We start from the raw sequence: 12,500 nt of genomic DNA on the forward strand, positions 1-12,500 counted from the left end.
TCATGTTTCAGCAATAATCACCCCTCTAACCACTTGCTAAATAACACTCTAGAACTATTTACAAACAATTAGGAATTCTGAAAACAAAAGATGACCTGAAGTTTTGTTTATTATAAGAACATTTTAGCCTAATATTCGATACAAGCATGTGAAAAACGCGAGCTAGACACCATATCAGCATCAGCCTTGATAGGTGCTCTGAGTATTGAAAAATAGCCTTTTCAAGCATTAAACTCAGATTCGCTAAGACACAGAAAAATAGGATACATTAACCGATGATTGTAAGAACAAGGGAAAATTCAAAATACATTTAGGGGATAAATATAGATACTTCATGTAATGAGTTCTTAAGCAGAAGTATGTTCTTAACTTATTAACTTATTTTTGAGTAATGAGGAACTCATATTATCAGAATAAACTTTGAGTTAGAGAGTAATCATAAGTAGCCATACCATTGCCCTTCCTTAGTTAATTAATGTCTGATGAAATAATATGTTTTATGTCAGATATTGTTAAAGGAAAAAAAAAAGACATTTTTTTTTATGTCAAATTATAATGTAAAAGGTGATTTTGATTGTAATTAAGCGATTTGGTGAATCAATGAGAGAAAGCCGAGTATTTTAAGGGCTTTATGTCCGTTTAAAGATAGTAATAAGAGGATATTTAATTGCCCTTCGAAATTATATTAGTCTCAGCGACTTGTTTAAAATCAAAGGAGACTCGTTAATGTGTACATGTGTTGGTGTGAGAATGTCATACACACGTTCGTTGTTCTATCTCATATCTCTTCAATGTGATATAGAATTATTTAGAGTTGTAGGTTACTTCTTGAGTAAGTGAAAGTTAAATTAACTTTAAACAAATTTATTGTTAACTCTATCACTGGAGTATGGATGGTTTGGTCGGAAGACCATTCCATGTGGAAATATAAGTAGAACTAACAAAACATAGGTTTGCGTTGATAACGTTGTATTAGTTATCTTAGTATTTATCACAAATATGATTACACTAGATTATAATCGGAAGCCATCTGGTTCCGTGTAGAGATCAACGAGGTCAACTGTTTCTCACCGGATGCTTGTGTTACCTATGCAATGATTTAACTTGGTCTTACTTTCGCATCCTGATATGGCTTGACGTTCACACACTCCTAACTTCTCCAATGATCCCTTGGGTTATGGGTTTATAATGTATTATCATTACATTAGCTTGGACAGCTACCTTCAAGTATTTGAACTTATAATTACGTTAAAAATATTTTTCCTAGTAGTGAGACTGGATATATATTTTAGTTATAGCCATAAACAAGTGATTAAGGATGAACATGCAAAAAGTATATATATAGATAGAAAAATACATACCTAACGGACATAGTAAAAAATAAAGTGAAATGTGTGGAAAATACAGATCTATATATGGTATACTACTAGCAAATGATTATGTGGTACCCCCCCCAAAAAGAAAAAAAAAATTAATGTACATGTGAATTGGTAACTTGTTAAAGAATAGTTGTTACCTTTGTCAAAATTACAGATTATTATAATATGGTAACTAATAAAGAATATTTGTTACCTTGGTAAAGATATAACTAAAGTGTACAAAAAAAATTCCTGGTACGTACACGCACCACTGTTTCATATATATATTTATATATATATATATATATATATATATATATATATATATATATATATATATATATATATATATATATATATATATATATATATATATATATACATATATATATATATACATATATAGCTTATATATTTCATCAGACGCCCAAAAGATACTTTTTTTTTAACATATAGGGCTTATATATTTTATCAGGTGCCCAAAATATACTTTTAAAATGTTTTTAAAATGCAAATGTCCTAGAGTCTCATCAACCACATATTACTAGAGTACTGACGGCTTTTCATACACTTCACTATTCCAGACAATTTTACCCCCCTGAGTCAATGAAATGGCCAATTTCAAATAGCTCTAAATGTGAGTTTTTTAAAAACACTTGGAGTGTTGTCTGGACATGGCAAAACGTTCCTCTTAAGCTCCACCTGTTTTTGCCTTAACCTACGCCAAACAAAGATGTTAACAGCGATAAAAATCATCACTATAACGCTGATTGATGCCAGCAACACATAGAAACGAAGATTCCCCTCTGCATAAGTAGGTGACGGGTGGTCCATCTTTGTTAATTTCACTAACTGATTAGCCACTCGTGCGTTGTATGGGAGAGGTAAGGATGGGATTGTAGTGGTCCACGTGAAATTCATGATGTAGGTCCGTTCACTGATGATAGCGTTAATTCCTTGGACCGTGTAATTCGGGGACGTACCGATGCAACCGTCAGCTGCTACGAAGACCTGGGAATGGGATGTGGATCCATCCGGGCATGATACATTGAAGCCAGCCTTCTCGTTTCGTATCCACGACCGTTGTTCAATCTGCAATTGAACTTGTTATCGTCGATTGGATAAAGTTTTTCCAGACAATTTTCATATGTTTTGGAGAGAGCACCGTTTCACACTATACCTAACTCACATGAATCCATTGATATTTTATGGAATTCAAAGGAATCAGCTGTACATACTTTATTATTCATTGCTTCTGAAGAGTGAGTTGATTTATCCATGTCTTTAATGACCGTATATGTTTCCTTATCAGGGGAAATCAATATGTGTCCTGTCAAACTGGATATTACTGGACTTGAGTTATTTGTCATGAAAGTCAGAAATGGTGATATCTTGTATGATTGCCAGGCATCGGAAAAATCAAAGAGAAATGTAATCATGATCCTGTAATTTTCAATGTTTACTGTAATTAGGCTTTGATAAAATTTCAATCTCTAGTCGTCTAACAAGGGAACATAACCTATTTTCTCCCGTCTCTTCTCCAAAATTAACGTTAAATCTTTTCTTGGCAACAGATGTGGTGATATAACACCTTTAGTTGCTAACGTAATAGCTTTCACATAGCCTTTTGATTTCTCAATAAAATGTGAAATTTTAGTATGGATATGATCTATTTTTGAATTATAATACGTTAACGTTGCCAGCAAGTTTTGTACTTCCATAATCTGATTGATATTATTAGAATGTTCGTTCACCAAACTCATTATTTGATGTTTAGTGCAGCAAAAATAAATGGGTTATGTCTTTCAAGGCTAGTGTGTCTTACTGTCCACATCAGAAGGTCACAAGACAAAGATTCTGCCTCGTAAGTCTTATTTTGCAAGTCGTGTGATCGCATTTCTGCTACGCTTAGTGACGGTGCAAGCGAACTCTCTGTATTCAAAGGAAAATGTCGTTTATGCATCTCATTTAATGATGCAGCAAACCTTAAAATGTCGCTTTTTAAGCTAGTGACGTCATTCTGTGGTAGAAAAATAGCTTGCATATTTACTTCTATAATTAGATTGCTTGCAGTAATAAAAACGTCTTCTGTTCTCTCTACTATAGTGCCATATTTAAAATCTATACTTTTATTTTGAGGGCTCTTCCCCCACGAGAATAATGTCTGAGCTAACAATATCGCTCCTAACAATAAAAACTTCCTTTTGGAAGCCTGCAATGAGAAAAATATATGTAGTTACTCCCGTATTAAGAATAAAAAAAATGTTAACCTACAAATATCATACAAGTTTCATAGATACAAAACTTTCCCTCACTTCCTTCTCTCTTATTTTAATTTCTTATGTGAGCCAATGGTAAAATTCTCTCATCGCTGGGTTGGGATACGTTTTGAACTCTAAATCTATTGGAGGTCAATGTTTTCAGAATGTAAAATGGGTCTTCAAACTTAGGTGTCAGTTTGTAGTTGAGTCCTTTACATACATTTACCTGTATGTACACATTATCACCCACGGTATATGTTTTAGTTGGTTTCGCTATGTTATCATGAGTCTTTTTCATTATAATTTGTGATTCTTCTAAACTCTTTTGAAGGATATCATAACGAGTTTTGATTGAATTTATAACTTCCTTTAAAGGATTTGATAAATAAGTTGTAGGCGTTAACAAATGGAAAGGCGTTCTAACTGGGTACCATACAATGCCTCATGCGGCGACTTTTTAACAGATACATGATATGAGTGATTCAGAGTACTTAGTACCGCAGGCATTGCAATATCCCAGTTGGGGTCTGATCCCCCTAGTGTAACTCCTAATATGTTTAAAACCTTCCTATTCGCTCTTTCCACTAGCCCATTTGACTCTGGGTGATAGATCATGGTCATGATTTTCTTTATGGTAAGGAATTCACACAATGAGTTAAGGAAATGATTATTAAATTCTCCGCCCGAGCCTGAGATTATCACGTGAGGAATTCCATGGGGTCTTTTGACTGGCCAGACAGTACTACATTGGATCCTCCTCTCTGGTTACGGTTCATTTTCCCTTTGGCTACATACACACTGAATAGTCTGGCATATTCTTTACATATTCTCCTCTATCCTTATACACCTGACAACACAGATTACCAAACAATTCTTCATCACCCAAGGGGTTACTGCACTGTACTTGTTCAGTGCCACTTTCCTCTTGGTAAGGGTAGAAGAGACTCTTTAGCTATGGTAAGCAGCTCTTCTAGGAGAAGGACACTCCAAAATCAAACCACTGTTCTCTAGTCTTGGGTAGTGCCATAGCCTCTGTACCATGGCCTTTCACTGTCTTGGGTTAGAGTTCTCTTGCTTGAGGGTACACTCGAGCACACTCTCCTATCTTATTTCTCTTCCTCTTGTTTTGTTAAAGTTTTTATAGTTTATATAGGAGATATTTATTGTTGTTACTCTTCTTAGAATATTTTATTTTCCTTTTTTCCTTTCCGCACTGAGCTATTTTCCCTGTTGGAGCCCCTGGGCTAATAGCATACTGCTTTTCCAACTAGGGTTGTAGCTTAGTAAGTAATAATAATAATAATAATAATACAAATGTAACGCTCGTAAAACTCTCTAGCGCGTTCAATCGTGGTTTTAGTTTTAAGCGCTATCAGTTCTTTATATCGAGTCAAAGCATCTATAATTACTAAGAGGTGTTATTTCCTCAGTCTGACTCGTGAAATCCTGTTAATAAAATAAATGTATTCTTTCAAAAGGTTGATTGGGCACGCGTTAAGCCCCCAGGCTGACAGGTGTTTTCGTATGCCCTTTGTTTTCCTGACAAGTGCGATAATTAGCTATGTGCTTTTTTAATATCTGTAAGCATCGTATGCCAACAAAACAATGATTTGGCTTTCTGTGATATTGTGGAGAACCCCGGGTGTCCATGCAATCGATTTGCATGCAACCAATTTAGGACAGTGAGTATAAGTGAGATTGGTACCACTACCTGGCCGTTAGTCACATGATGTTTATTGCGGGTTTTCCTTGTCACGGATCTACACAGAATATTATCCTTGATTATATAATTTTGCTGCGTATACTATATATATATATATATATATATATATATATATATATATATATATATATATATATATATATATATATATATATATATATATATATATATATATATATATATATATTCCTTTTCCTTAGGATTTCCTTTCAAAGCATTTATGATTTTTTCTAATTTCCGATCTTTTCTTTGCTCAAATCTGTATTAGTTCAGCGCTCTAGCCCAGATCTTCCTGTTCAGTTATAGTTTTAACAATAGGCATGGATGTTGATATATCAATTAATTCAGCTAATGGCTCCGTATAAGATGACACCGGGTTGCGTGATAATGCATCAGCAATGATATTTGCTTTCCCAGGTAAATACCTGATCCTCTCACCAAAGTCTTGGATGATCAAATGCCACCGAGGTCGTTTGGGGCTGTGACTAAAGCCTTTACAGAAGTCGGTTAGGAGCTTATGATCAGTAAGAAACTTGACGGGATAACCGTATATTATGAACTTAAAATGCACTAGTGAATTAACAATAGCTAGCCCTACCTTGTCTATTACTGAGTATTTATTTTCGGAAGGTCTCAGTTTACGTGAATAAAAAGCTATCGGGAAAAACTGCTTGTCATATTGCTGAAGCAATACCCCACCTCTTCCTAAGTCTGAGGCATCTGTTACAATGAAGAATTCCTTCCCGAGGTCAGGAAATTTTAAGATAGGAGAACTACGCAGTTCATCTTTCAAGGTATTATACGCCTGTTGATGCTGCTCAGACCATATGAAATCTACGCCCTTCTTCGTAAGATCAGTTAGGGGAGCGGCTATTATTGAATAATTGCATATAAAACGCCTGTAATATCCACTACAACCCAAAAATTGCTGTATTCCCTTGACATTAGTAGGTATCGGAAAGTTACAGATAGCCGACACCATATCGTGGACTACTTTAAGAACTTGGCTAGACACTGTAAAACCTAAATTTACTAATTCTGTTTTGAAGAATTCACACTTACTAATCTTTTCCCTTAAATTATGCTGTCTCAGTCTCTGTAGTACTAATTCCAGCTTACGTAGATGTTCTTCTAAGGTATTAGAAAATATTACAAGGTCGTTCATATAGGCATGCAATATGTCCCCTAGTAAGTCTCCAAACACTATTTTAATCATTCTACTAAATATTATGGGAGCACAAAGTAAACCAAAAGGCATCCGCAAAAATTCATAATGTGCTCTGGCTGTGCTGAAGGCAGTGTATGGAATCCTATTTTCTTCTAATGATATTTGGTGAAAGCCTTTAAGTAAGTCCAAACTGGTAAAATATTTGTTCTGGCGTAGCAAAGATAAAATATTGTCAGTACATGGCACTGGGAATCGATCAGGAATCGTTTCCCCATTTAAACGATGAAAGTCTAAGCAGATACGCCATGTTCGATCTTTTTTCGGTACAACTATTAATGGAAAATTATAAGGGCTGTTCGATTTCCTAATGACTCCTTCTTGTAGCATTTTTCCTACTTCATCATTTATCTAATTCTGGAATTTCATAGGGAATCTATACGAGGGTACATAGATAATTTTTTGCTTGTCTTTTAACCTTATTTGATGTTCTATTACATATGTTTTACCTAAAGATCCATCCGTAAAGGAAAAAAACATCATGTTATTTAGTTAAAAGTTCAAAAAATTTCTGCTGAGTTTCCTCTTCTTGAATGTCTTTACTGATTCTATTATTAATAGATTGTAAAAGGGATTCATCCGCAACTGATTGAGCGTGATTCATTTCAGTGATGGTAAGAATACAATGTTCATGAGCTTCAACATCAAAGATATGTTGATTATTGTGAATTACTAAAGTGGTATTTAAATGATTACAGACTTCAACATTACATTGTTGTTGTGAGCCGACTGTATAAATAGCTTGTGTGACGTACAATACGTTAGTTTTTAAAGTGTCGGAAAGGATTAATATTTCAGGTCCCGGAAAAGTTTTCTTTACTCGCACGATTATATTCGAAGTTACGTTCTGCTCGATAGATTGCGTACAAAATGATATTACGGGTTAATGAGAATTCTGTTGGGTCGCGTATATTATTTCTTTATTCATGAGACAAGTGATTGGTTCTTCAACGTGCGTTACTGTTTTATTTGTCGTCTCCTTTTTATCCAAAACTGATTTTAAGGTATTAGAAGACTTATTAGAATTTTCCTTTGATATACACGCCGTGTTTGGCAGGGGCTAAGATAATGTTTTGATTGCCCATAGACGGGTATCCTATAATTACAGCTGGATACATATCAATATTTTGTAAACGATGAAGGTATCGGCAAACGTGCGCTTACCAACCTTGTCCTGAACATGAGTTACTCCTATTACATTTAATTCATTATTTCTTATACCCGAGAGCATTACTCCGGACCTCTCTATAGGGAAGTTCGAAAATAACAAGTGACAAGTCCTCAAATCCCTTATATAACATGAACTACCAGAGTCAAAAAATAATGTAAAGGATCGGTATTCTAAATTTACAGAATATAATGTTGGTCGTAACTCATTTAGGCTTATTATTTTGTGAATTTGTTGCAAATCTAAGGGAAACTGCACTGATTTATTTGATTCGGCCGTGTGTTTCATAGGAAAATCTATTGACTCACAAGGATCTGATAAAACACTAAAGGGATTATTTGATACAAAGGGTGTTGATACGAATGACCCAACTTCACTTTCTTCCCCATTGGAGTTAATTATGTGGTATTTGCTTTGCTTTGCACATTCTGAGAATTTGTTTAACCTTGCGAATTCTGGGTAGACGGCCCAGGAACAGAGTTATTGGTAGCACTATTTGTATGTTTTTTATTTTGAACTGCATTGGCGTTTGGCTATTTCTTCTTATTGAACCGAGGATTTTTCTTTATATTTCCATAGGGAATTGACTGGGGAATTGACTGTGTGTTTCTAGGATTCTGTTGTTGATTACGCGAGTAGCATCGACTATATGAATGAGTTGAACTATTATATATAGAAAAACATCGTGTTCTGCAGTCTGCAATCAAGTGACCTTGACGTTTACAATTATAACACATCATCCCTGCAACTTGATTATTATTAACTACGTTTACTTGTTGAGGCTTAGTTTAATTTTTTGCAAAACCTTGGGTAAACAAGGGATCAAGATCAGTCCACTTAGACATATGTTTCTTTATCTGTTTATATACATCTAGTTCTGTACTTTCGGGTGTTAACTTTTTATCAAAGCACAGCACTAAAGCCTCTGGCAACATAATTGTCATGCAAGTTAAATACATTAATCGTAAAAAATATTTCAGGGTGATGTTATCTCCCGTAACCCATGGGGAATTACCTAAAATATCCTGATATTTATTTAGCCTATTGGCAATGAGAGCTGCTCTTTCTATAACATTAAGCTGAGTCTTAGTGGCTTGATTAAGTTTATTTCTAAATGTTAAAACTACATCTAAGGCAAGGCTTCTTCTCCGACATAGATCGCACGTAGCCTTACTTTGAAATCGTCCCATGTAACTGCCTCTTTAAAAGAAACTCTCCTAAGATACGAGCTTGCATCTCCTTTAGCAAAGTCTAGAAAACTTTTAGCTTCTTGTAATTGTACAAATGGGTCTATGATATGTTTTGTGTTTAAGTGAGCGTCAACTGATGAAATCCGAGACTCGACATTCTGAGGTAAGAACCCATTGACCCGACCTTCTAAAGGAAGGATACATGAACGTGCAATTACTAGGGTTAATACGGGAGCGGGGTTACTCGGTCCGGGAGTGGGGTTACTCGGTCCGGGATTCACAATAGGCGTCATGTTTACTTTAACTTTTTTTCTATCTCTTCTATTCCTTGCGATCCTATCAAAATTTCTATATGAATAAATACATCCACAGCGTAAACGCATAAGCACTATACAATAAAGATATGTTGTAGATTATAATAAAATTCCCCAAAATAATGATATTAAGACAAAGATATTTTACGAGAACTTCTGAAAGAAAACGGAATTAGCACTGAGAAAAAGAAAATTCGAGACGAGAATTCGAAGTTTATTATAGATTCCTTTAATGAAGGAAAATGAAGATTTACAAATAACTCACCCCAGCAATAATGGACGATCCACTCGTGACATAAAACACTTCACTGCATAAAACTGAATGAATAAAGAATGTACTTAGCTTTCAGTATATATGGACGATGATCGATGACGTCATTTCCTCTCTCTCTCTCTCTCTGGTTTTGCAAGAATTTAGCTGGTTGATGAATGTTTTGATTTGATTTCCCGTCGTGTTGTTGAATGTTTATTTCCTGGATGTGATTCTTGAATGTTTGTTCAGTATACACTGATAAAGTTAAAGGACATTCCTTCGTCTTCTTAAGATGTTTTAATGATGTATGTTGATTGAAGATCCTGTTCCTTAGTTTGTATAATATTTATAGTTGATGTTCGATGTGTTCACTTCTTCGGTGGACGTAGATACTTTGTCAAAATTGTAGATTCATTGCTGTTGTAACTGCTAATTATTACAGTTGATATCTTTGTTTTTTAAAGTTGAAATAGCTGCCACCAATTGTTGGTGTGAGAGTGTCATACACACACATTCGTTGTTCTGTCTCATATCTCTTCAATGTGATAAAAAATTATTTATTGTTGTAGGTTACTTCTTTAATAAGTCAAAGTTAAATTAACTTCAACCAAATTTATTGTTAACTCCATCACTGGAGTATGGATGGTTTGGTTGGAGGACCATTCCGTGTGGAAATATAAGTAGAACTAACAAAACATAGGTTTGTGTTGATAACGTTGTATTAGTTATCTCAGCATTTTTCACAGATATGATTACAATAGATTATAATCGGAAGCCATCTGGTTCCATGAAGAGATCAAAGAGGTCAACTGTTTCTTACGGGATGCTTGTGATATATTGACTCTACATACAAGATGTTACCTATGCATTGATTTAGCTTGGTCTTACTTTCGCATCCTGTCATGGCTTGACGTTCACACACCCCCAACTTCTCCAATGATCGCTTGGGTCATGGGTTTATAATGTATTATCATTACACATGTAGTTTCCTATTCTGTCCTGTCTTTATCTATCTGTATAGTTTGTTTAAGCCGTGATGTCATTAGTTATAATTTTTTGTACTAGATAGTGATGTGAGAAAATTATGATATGTGTGTGAGAATTGGGTAAATATCGGTTACAGTGTGGAAGGGGTTATTAGAATTTCAGCTATTGTTCGCTATGACCATTGGGAAATGCTATCCTTTGCGAAAGAATTGATGATTTTTGCAAAATGTAAGTCTGCAGACTCGACCCATGTAAGTCCATGTGAGTGAATAATTGCGTTTGTATATATTCGTGTCTGTAAGAGTATGAGATGTACAGAGAGAAAGAGGAGATTGGGCACGCAGAATAAGAAAAAAAAAATGATGGGAATCTCTAAACGAGAATTTGTTTCTTTATGACTTGATAGAGTCAGAGTTTTGTGAGATAATTCTGTGGAAAAAATAAGTAAGAAAGAATTATTTTTTTTGCCTATGATTAACATTCAGTTACAATATTCTTGTCTTGTTTATTTACAGAATCAACTGTTGCTAGCAATCCTTCGGAAAACTAGCCTCATGCTGAATTTGTTTCCTTGAGTAACTGTGCAAATTGAAGTATGTATGAGTTTTGGTTATTTGTTATTATAGCCGTTGTGAGTAAGACAGATAGAATGATTTGTCCCTTGGATACCTTAGGGAAGTAAAAAAAAGATTCTTTTTGATTGAGGAGAATTTTTATCTTATTGAACCTCAGTGACAGGTAATAAAGAATTTTTTATTTTCTGAATAAAGTTTACCGTAATTTGTTAACAGTTAAGGTAGGTCTGATCGGAATAATCTTTTCATATTCTTAATTGCACTAGGAAGTTTCGATTTGAAATTAGCTCTCTGTTATGTGCTGTTAACGCAAGAGCCTTCATTTGCGTAATGTAGGGCTGCTTGGGTGAATAAATATCCTAAAATGGTTGTTGTATGTTTGCCAGAATTCAAGTTCGTCCTTGTTTGAGTACAAGCAAAAGAGATGGAAAAGCACAGGATAAGAGTATCCGAGTGCTGTGAAAGGCAATGTATGTAAGGTGTGTCTGTTGTGAAACTTCTGTCAGAAAGCATGTTTTCAGTTGTTAATACAAACACTGTCACAACAGTTTATCCATATCGAAGTTCAAGCGATTGGATATCTGGAGAATTTGAAAACATAGCCCCGATGACGATGTCGTCATGAGGGCGCACTTAGGGAAAGCGTGTATTTGAGAGAGAGAGAGAGAGAGAGAGAGAGAGAGAGAGAGAGAGAGAGAGAGAGAGAGAGAGACTTTTTGTACTTGAAAGTTGAGATGCCCAAAGAGTTTTGATGTCGCTTGTTGTGAGTTGACAGATACTGATTAAGACTTGGGAATATGGATATTCCTGTTGTAGATGTTGAGGGATCATTGTGTTTGTTCACCGTCTGGTTGGACTGGTGTTCTGTTGTGATGCTTTTTGATGCCATACCTGACTCCGGTTAAGGGGGAGAAAGAAGGCCAGATTCTTTATGCTAGCGAACCCTATCTCAGGAGAGGTTGTTTGTTGTACTCAAGCAAGATGCTTGACCGCTGGCAGAATTTGAGCAATGAATGTCGAGATGTGGGGAACACTCCTGCAGTGAGAGTGGTTCCGTGGATCCCAGGCATATCACACTTAATGCAGAGTACAGGCATAGCCCAAATGAGTAGAGTGATGGTACTATTTTGTTGTTTTTTGCATGGACACCTGCAGAAGCCTGCATAAGTGCTCCGAGTAGAGGAACATAGCTTTGCTTCACTATGATACTTTTTATTAGTATAATATTGTTAGTTAACTGTTAAGGATGATGCACATTGATTAAGTTAGGATACAGCTGTTTAAAAGCTGTTTCATTATGTTTATAATATATTGCATGTTTTATTATTTTTAAAGATGTCAGATGATGTTTCAGTATTTTTGATGATATTAAATACTATTTCATTATGTTTGATAAAGTTTGATTGTGATGATGTTTTCTTGTTACTTTTTTTGCATATTATGGCC

This window comes from Palaemon carinicauda, chromosome 9, assembly GCF_036898095.1.
Source record: "Palaemon carinicauda isolate YSFRI2023 chromosome 9, ASM3689809v2, whole genome shotgun sequence".
Classification (NCBI taxonomy): Eukaryota; Metazoa; Arthropoda; class Malacostraca; order Decapoda; family Palaemonidae; genus Palaemon; species Palaemon carinicauda.